At 41.2% G+C, this 8315-nt stretch overlaps 1 long non-coding RNA gene across 1 annotated transcript; it reads right to left on the bottom strand.

Moving 5' to 3' along the window:
• Positions 1 to 1070: 1070 nt before the first annotated feature.
• Positions 1071 to 4550, bottom strand: LOC125941947 (uncharacterized). Its single transcript, XR_007464693.1, has 3 exons — positions 3865 to 4550; positions 2076 to 2117; positions 1071 to 1252 (listed from the first exon to the last, which is right to left on the bottom strand). It is a non-coding gene; the product is annotated as an uncharacterized LOC125941947 (long non-coding RNA).
• Positions 4551 to 8315: the final 3765 nt, after the last annotated feature.

The following is an 8315-nucleotide window of genomic DNA, read 5'->3' as shown; positions in this document are numbered from 1 at the left end:
GGACGTATTTCCAGAAAATATGTGATCCTCAAAGGGTTAAACATGAACACCTACAAAGCTCATTCGATCTTTGATAAATCTAAACCCATAGTACTTGAGCACTGGTTTATAATAACGCTGAAAACAGGCAAGTGCGTCCTTGAAGTAAGAAAGCAGGAGACATTTCCAACAATTTCAGAGTGGGAGCTGTGGATATGCCTCATGTTCTGTAAGAAGCTTTATATAGTAGCTGCCAAGGGCCTATTGAGTACTGATCATTTTATGGGAACGTGAGGAAAAGTCAAATAAATACCCTTGTTTTTTCCACATCCTAGAATACAATGTGATAAATTGGATCTTAATAGGTTGAGTGCATAGAATGGACATTGCTAAACATAGCAATGTTGACAACGAAGTTGGCAACTCTTCTTATTGTTGCTTTGATCGAAACAACCAAACAATTATGCCCCATAACTTAAGCTCCCTCTGCTAAAAGGCTACTGTCTGCCACCACATGGACCTCCTTCGAGACTGGAGCAACTTTAATTCAATGTGGTCTGTCGAAATAGGTGAAACCACTATGTTTTGTGTCACAGAATCTGGAGGGCCATTTTGATTGCTGAAATTTGGTGGAAGTGCTGTCCCTCGAGTTGAGCAGTAACTGCACTTGAGCATAGCTTCTCCACAATTCCTATATTATAACAACACTTTCAGGCTACTTACGCACACCCGATATACCACCAGATTGGTAGCATGCTTCACAGATTGGTAGTTGCTTCATTGCAACTGTTCATTGCATGGACAGTCAAGTAGAGCAACTAATGTGCAAATACACCTAACTTTGTCAGTTGTAGCCACCAATCACTTCTGGCAGTTAAGGCTGCTTTTAAAATTTAGCACTTTAGTAGGGAGGCGTTAGAGACTTGAGATCAAATGAACATTCATTCCAAATAGTAGGCTATTGTAGCACGTAGTTGCAGACACAGGCTACTTGAAAATCATTTGTTGTGCTAATAGCAAGCTGGTAATTCCAAGTACAAAATGTGAATGCAAAAATGCAATGGGAAAAAGTATGTATGGTACTTGCCTATAACAGCGTTGACCCTGATAAGGCCAAGAGCCTCTTTTTGCCTATTGGTGGTGGTGTTTTCGAGAAGTGAGTGGCCCATGAGGTTCTTCTCTGTGAACACATGGTGAATCAAGGCCGTTGCACACTTGCCTGGTCCACCATGGCAATCTGTGCCAGGATGATCTGAATGAGCACTTCTCCAACCTATGTGAAACGGCACATTTAGGTAAATATTAGTGAGGTAGTATAAGGATTTTAAGCACATTTACACAACAGCCACACTCCAAATAAATCACAGAAATACTGCCTGCTCCAGACCTAAAATGTCAACTAATGTCACTAATAAAAACAACTAAAACTAATGTCATAGCTTGTTATCCTGTTAGGATGCCATGTGCTTCAGAAAAACAAGGATTCACCCAGTACAAAATAAAATAGTAAGTAAACCAAAGCATCAAAAACTTTGATGCAAGTAGCATTTTTAGGATACTTCACATACTTTCGGGCGTCTGCCTCTAAGTATTTTCCAGCCAATTTGTGTCACTAGGTGGTCAATGGCCGAATGGGTAGGGCTGCTATGTTGAGGGAAGTGGGTTAATAACCATCTGATGGACCTGCTTGGATCTCTGAGTGTGTGACTCAGAGTATGTGCCACTCTTCAATGAACCTCTTTCACACCATCTTGGGCAACTGCTGCTTGTGTTGGCAAGCAGCAGTAGCAGCTCAAACAGTAAGATAACTGTCGACGTTAATGCGATTACCACTACACATCAGATTCGCTTGCTGTGTCTCAGACCTACTCAGCTGAATGTGTACATAAGACACAAAGGCAGGGTGTGCCAACTGCCCACCTCATTAAATAAATTAATTGACTCGCAAATCAAAGGCTATGCAAAATCGCAAAGGAGGCACTTAATGCTACCAGTTTTACTAAATCTTAAGGAGAATACCTCCCGGCAATACATTCTCCTGGCAACAGTGCATTTGATCATGGTGACGCTAGACGATGAATGGCCAAAGAATTCACCTTTCGCATTCCGGCTGTGGCGTCTCCAGGCTCATTTTGATTCTGAAAACAGATGTCAGTATTAAAATGTGATGCCACGATAACTCAAAAGCAACAATCAAAACATCTACATGGACGATTAGGCCGACATAAATGGATGGATATAAATGACTGATTGAAAACATTAAAGCATGGCTGCTCTTGCCACTGGCAGTGTGAGGTGGGCAAATAAATTATTTTTAATTTCTCTCCAAAATTTTAAAATTATTTTGATCATCTACTGAACTGTTGTGGCCACATCTTAATGGTAGCTCGTTCATATAAAACCAGTGTTGCATTTTTTTACTCCCCGTCTAACTGCTGCTACTGCAGTTTGCTTACTCTCTAAGCATTCCACAGAACTGCTCCACCAACAAACCATTGTTCCAAGCTTATGTCAAAGCGTCATTTAGTCCACAAGGATACGCTCCCCTTTCACTCTCTCTCCTCTTTAGAGTGTAAATTCAAAGCAAAAATAACTTACTGACATAGCTGTCTACTTCTATCTCATAAAAAGCCTTGCTAATTTTTGACATTTGTCGATAACGCCTACATGCCACCGGAAGCACAGTGGGACGACACGGCAAATATGCCCAAGCTTCTCGTTCCTTTACTGATTTTCGAACTTAGTTAAATCAATGAGTTACTGAAGGGCCAAAGGCTGAAACTTCACACTATGACGTTATTTTGAATGTTTCATCCCTCTAAAGCAGAACATAGAATCCCACAGAATCTGCCTTTTCGTGAATATAGAGCGCCTACGCGAAGGCGTTAGCGCGAAGTACTCGATGGCGTCGAAGGGAGATAATGGCTAAAAAAAAAAGTTCACCGCGCGCCTACCGGCGGAAAACAAACCACACATAACCTGATGATTTCACAGCATTCGCTGCCATCAGCCCTTTTTTATCTCACCTATCACATAGAATCACATATACGCCCTTGCAATTCTTTATTATTATCGCGCCACAGCGCGTGTCTACCGCACGGCGTGTCAGCGGACTCTGGGCACTCGATCCTGAAGCGAACAGCGCAGCAGAATACATTCGAACGGCAAAACGCCCCGCGCATATTTTCGCCGATCCCGACACGCCATGTAGTAGATGCACGTCAATGGACGGCGTTGCGCGAACGAAATATACTTGATTACAGTACAGTTGGGATTATTTCACGTCGCATTGTTTCCACCAAAACGGCAAAGCACCGAGCGCTCATTAATAAGGCTAATTTCAATCGGTGCTGGAACACCGTACCAAAAAAACGTGGCGCACACAACATGCCTTGTTTCAGCTGGCTCCACATAGCTGCCCACCAAAACGGCAGAGCACCGAGCGCTCATTAATAAGGCTAATTTCAATCGATGCTGGAACACCGTACCAAAAATCGTGCCGCGCACAACATGCCCTGTTTTAGCTGGCTCCACACAGCTGCTCACCAAAACGGCAGAGCACCCGAGCACTCATTAATAAGGCTAATTTCAATCGGTGCTGGAACACCGTGCCAAAAATCGTGGCGCGCACAACATGCCCTGTTTTAGCTGGCTCCACATAGCTGCTTTACGTCGCCGCAAGCGCGCTGTGAAGTTAAATCAGGACAAAACTTCATGCTCAATATAACAAATCTAGTGCTGCACAACCAATTCTCGCAACGGAAGGATAGTACTAGTAATGAAAACGAGCACAGAAGCGCGTGGAAGACACGCACGGACTCTGTACGCCATTTTGCTGAAAGCGTCGCAATGAACGAGCAAGTGGAATTCGAAACACTCACTCACCTTCGATTTGGCTGAGTCGGAGGCGATCATGGTGATCTTCGAGGCAACGTGTAGCCCATAAAGAGCGAGCAACAGGTTGAAATATACCAAAGATGCCACAACGAGGCAAAGGGCACAGAAAACGCAGCAAGCTCATCACGCAACCCGCACACATACCGCCGCACGCACAAAGTTCTGGAATGCGCCAAAGAGTCAACAGCGCAAGCGCGCATTCACACAAAAACGCGCATACAAATCCACGCTTTCATAGACATGAATTGCAATATTTATTAACAAATCTTGTAATATAAAGGTATTTCTTAACAATTTATGTGGTTTGCAGGAGTATGAAAGTTTTCTGCTTAGCTTCCTTGAGGAACTATTTTCTTTATCGCGGTAACGCAGTGCGCCGGCCGGGCACGTACGGAGCGCGCGGGAAATAGTGCAAAATTCAAACGTCGCAAATGTCGCGCCCTGTGTGCGCGCACAGTTTTCATCGTTTGTATTAAAAAGAAATATTTATTTTAATACGTGAAGCAACCGGCGCGAAATAAACTACGGACCAACAATGTACACAATTGTCGCTGTTCGTGCTTGTTAGTTTGACATCATGACAAACGGTAGACAGCATGCCGTCCCATTGATTAAACATTTGTACCTGTGCTTCTGCGCTATGATTTGCCACCGGCAAAGTATAACAGCGTAGATTGTGCGTGGTGGCCAAGCAGTTTCCCAGCACACTGGCCAGCACCCCGTCTCTACGTGTTACAGAAAAGACCTAGGCTTTCATGTAAAATATGGACACCACGTCGCAGAGATATCACCCAAACTTGTTTCATTCTATTGTGCGCTAAGGGCTACCAACTAAACGAAACGCACTCTTTAAAAACATAATTGTTTATTATGCTTACATACTACTTTTCCCACCATCTTGCCCATATTGAACATGGAGGCAATGCCGTTTTCTGACACAGACAGGGCACTGGCCACTTACAATAGAAGCCGATGGGAATCCAGGAGGTGCCCAATCATCGGTCATTGGTCACTGCTTGTTGAGACGTTTGTCTTGTGCTCCAATTTTGTGTCTATATATATATATATATATATATATATATATATATATATATACACAGGGTGGTCATCTTTAAGTCTTACGGAATTTTTAGAAATCACCTGTGGCAGGTAGCATAATTCTTATCATTGAGCTGGGTTAAGCGATGAGGCGGACATTAGTAGCAAGCGCAATCGAAACATAGATTCAACTAATTAACAAGAAATCACTAATTAACTTCTTATTTTATTACTTTAGACACATATTGCGATTTACGAATTTGAGCCGGTGAGCTTGTCAGGCGTATCCACTTGGAATGAATTTCCAGAATGACACCAATTTGGAGATATGCGCATCAAACTCGCCGTAAAATGCACTGTTGTTACTCTTACTTTGTTACCAAAATGCTGTTTTATACATTAAAGCACAAAAGTAACTAAAACGCCAATGTATTTCGTCCCACACTTTTGGCAATAATATCTCGAAACTGGTGTTATCCTGGAAATTCATTTTAGGTGGATGCGTCTTGCAAACTCACCGGCTACAATTCATATATTGCAATATGTGTCGTAAAATAATTAACTAAGAAGTTCATTAGTCATTTTTTGTTAATTATTAGAATATTAGTTTCAATTTCTTGTGTTACTAATGTCCGTTTCTTTGAATAACCAAGCTAAGCGATAAGAATTATGGTGCCTAGCTGCTACAAGTGATTTTTAAAAATTTTCGTAACTTTCTTGCACCGACACTTAAATATATGCAAATTCCACGTAGCTGGACAGAACCAAGGTAATGTTTTTTGCCGTCGCTTACAGATACTCAATTTTTTGCATTAGATAAATAATTAGATAATAATTATAAATAATAATTATTATTCAATTAATAATAAATAATTAGCCTCTCGGATATTATATTTAGATGAAAAGTGTCAATCAGAAAATTATAGAGCAACAGGAAAAAACTCCCGATACAGCTTCTGTTGCCCAATACGTGGTACATAAAAGTGTTTTCCGAGCGTGAAAGAAGCCCGCGGATACACGCATAGTGCCTCGAGCGGCTAGTTGTGCGGCAATTTTGCGTGTATTCGCGGGCTTCTTTCACGCTCGGAAAAAAAGAAAAAGAAAAAAATCACTTTTCTGTTGCACGTATTCAACAATAGAAAGCTGTATCGGGAGTTTTAGTGGCAGAAGCGTCGAGTGCCATTTGTTCTTTGGACAGTACTTCCGGTTCACCTCCTGAGATGATCAGGAGGTGAAAATAAATCGAAAAAAAATAGTACAGTACAAAATTCACGAATTTCATTATAGATATGATATCAGAGCATAAGTTTAGCTATAAGTTGAGTTACTGAAGTGTCTGGAATAATTAGAATTAATTAGCTGAGACGACCGGGGACGCAATCCAAGTAAATCAGAAAAAAAGAAAAAAAAATGGTTCAGTTCAGAATTCATGACTTTCATTATAGATATGATATCAAAGCATAAGTTTTGTTGCAAGCTGACTTGCTGAAGTGTCTGGGATAATTATAACTAATTAGCTGAGACGAGATTAAAAATAAATTAGGAAAAAAATAAAAAAAGTAATACAGTGCAAAATCCATCGGTTTCCTTAGAGACATGATATCAAAGCATAAGCTTAATTCAAGTTGAGTTACTGAAGTGTCTGGAATAATTATAATTGATCAGGAATCAATTATTACTGCTTACCAAAGCACAGAACACCAACGCCGGGATGCGAGTGCCGAAAAGAAACACCTATACCAAAGTTTAAGGTTGCCTACTCTTTTAAGCATGAAATGCTTTTAGCTCCCGTTGTCGGCGATCTTCAAGTGACCTTGAGCCAAAAGTCAAAGCTCTTATCCGGGCACTCAAAACGAGAACATGCCGGCAAGTTGAAAATGAAATTTAGTCGCCCGTAGGCACGAGTACAACTGTGGTATGGACGTAGAGTGCAATATAACGTACCGTACATGCAATACATTGTACTTGATATAAACAAAACATATGAGCAAACAAAATAGTAAATGGTGTCTGCTTGACACTGGCTTTGCCACACATCAAAAACCACTATGACAAGTTGCGAGAACAAAACGAGATCATCCGAGCAACCAGTCAAACTTGAAAAAATGCAGTCTCTGGCACAAACCCTTTACTAAACATGCTAGTTACTCTACAAACAAATTACAAAAAAATATTGCTTGCGAGTTCTTCCCAATGTTTCTTGACAAGCTGTAACTTCTATTACGCGGAAGTTTTATTTGTCATTTTCAGTAGCGACGTTCAAAAGGCAGATAGATACAGGAGTAGCTAAAGTGGGCCCATCCTGGAGGCAGTGCAGAAAGGGTCCAAGATCAATGGCACCCCTTTCATGTGGGCCGATCCTGGAGGCAGTGCAGAAAGGGTCCAAGCTCAATGTCACATATCCCCTGTGGGCACGGGGACTTGTAACGCTTCTTTGAACTGCCCCTTACGTGGCACCCAAAGAGACAAAATCAACAGCTCTTCCTCTGTCGAGAAAATGAGTATTGATATGTTGTTGGCATATTGTTGAGGAATTGTTGACACAATATCCTTTCAATAATGCCTCAATAGTTATTGAAGGTACACAACAATACCTCAACAATAAAGTTGTTGAGCGCTTCACAACAGTAAAGTCATTGAATAATTGTTGTTGACATATTGTTGAATAATGGTGAGTATTATTGAGAATTGTTGAGCAATATTGATATTGAATATATATCTGAAAGCAAAGCTTGTCGCCGTAAGCATATTACGTAAGCAAAGGCATATCTTACGTAAGCAAAGCTTGCCGTCCGATTCTAGTAAGCCAAGCTTGTCGTCCGATTCTAGCATGCTGATTCTAGCGTGACGGCTTCCGAAGCCCAGGCGAAACGTCAGCGAAAAGCCGCCGACCCTGAATTTAGGGCAAACGAAGCGGAACGCCTGCGGCAGCGTCGTCTTGCCACAAGCTCCCCCAGTTACGACTTGAGAGATAGGCCTTTGGTTCGAGTTATGTGACACTCTATATATTTAGTGGTGGTTAAGTGAACAATAAAACAATATATATGTGTAAAACACATACACGCCTATGCGTGTGTGTTTCAGACATGTATTCAATGTCAATATTGCTCAACGATTCTCAATAGTACTCAACATTATTCAACAATATGTCAACAACAATTAGTCAATGACTTTACTGTTGTGAAGCGCTCAACAACTTTATTGTTGAGGTATTGTTGTGTACGTTCAATAACTATTGAGACATTATTGAAAGGATATTGTGTCAACAATTCCTCAACAATATGCCAACAACATTTCAATAGTCATTTTTATAAGGGGGGACACACCGGCTTGCTGTTCCAGCTATCGTGCATCGAGATTTTTCTTTAAATATGAATTATCCTACACAAATAAAATCATGT

This window comes from Dermacentor silvarum, unplaced genomic scaffold (assembly GCF_013339745.2).
Source record: "Dermacentor silvarum isolate Dsil-2018 unplaced genomic scaffold, BIME_Dsil_1.4 Seq683, whole genome shotgun sequence".
Taxonomy (NCBI): Eukaryota; Metazoa; Arthropoda; class Arachnida; order Ixodida; family Ixodidae; genus Dermacentor; species Dermacentor silvarum.
This window is presented reverse-complemented; position numbering and strand designations above follow the sequence as displayed.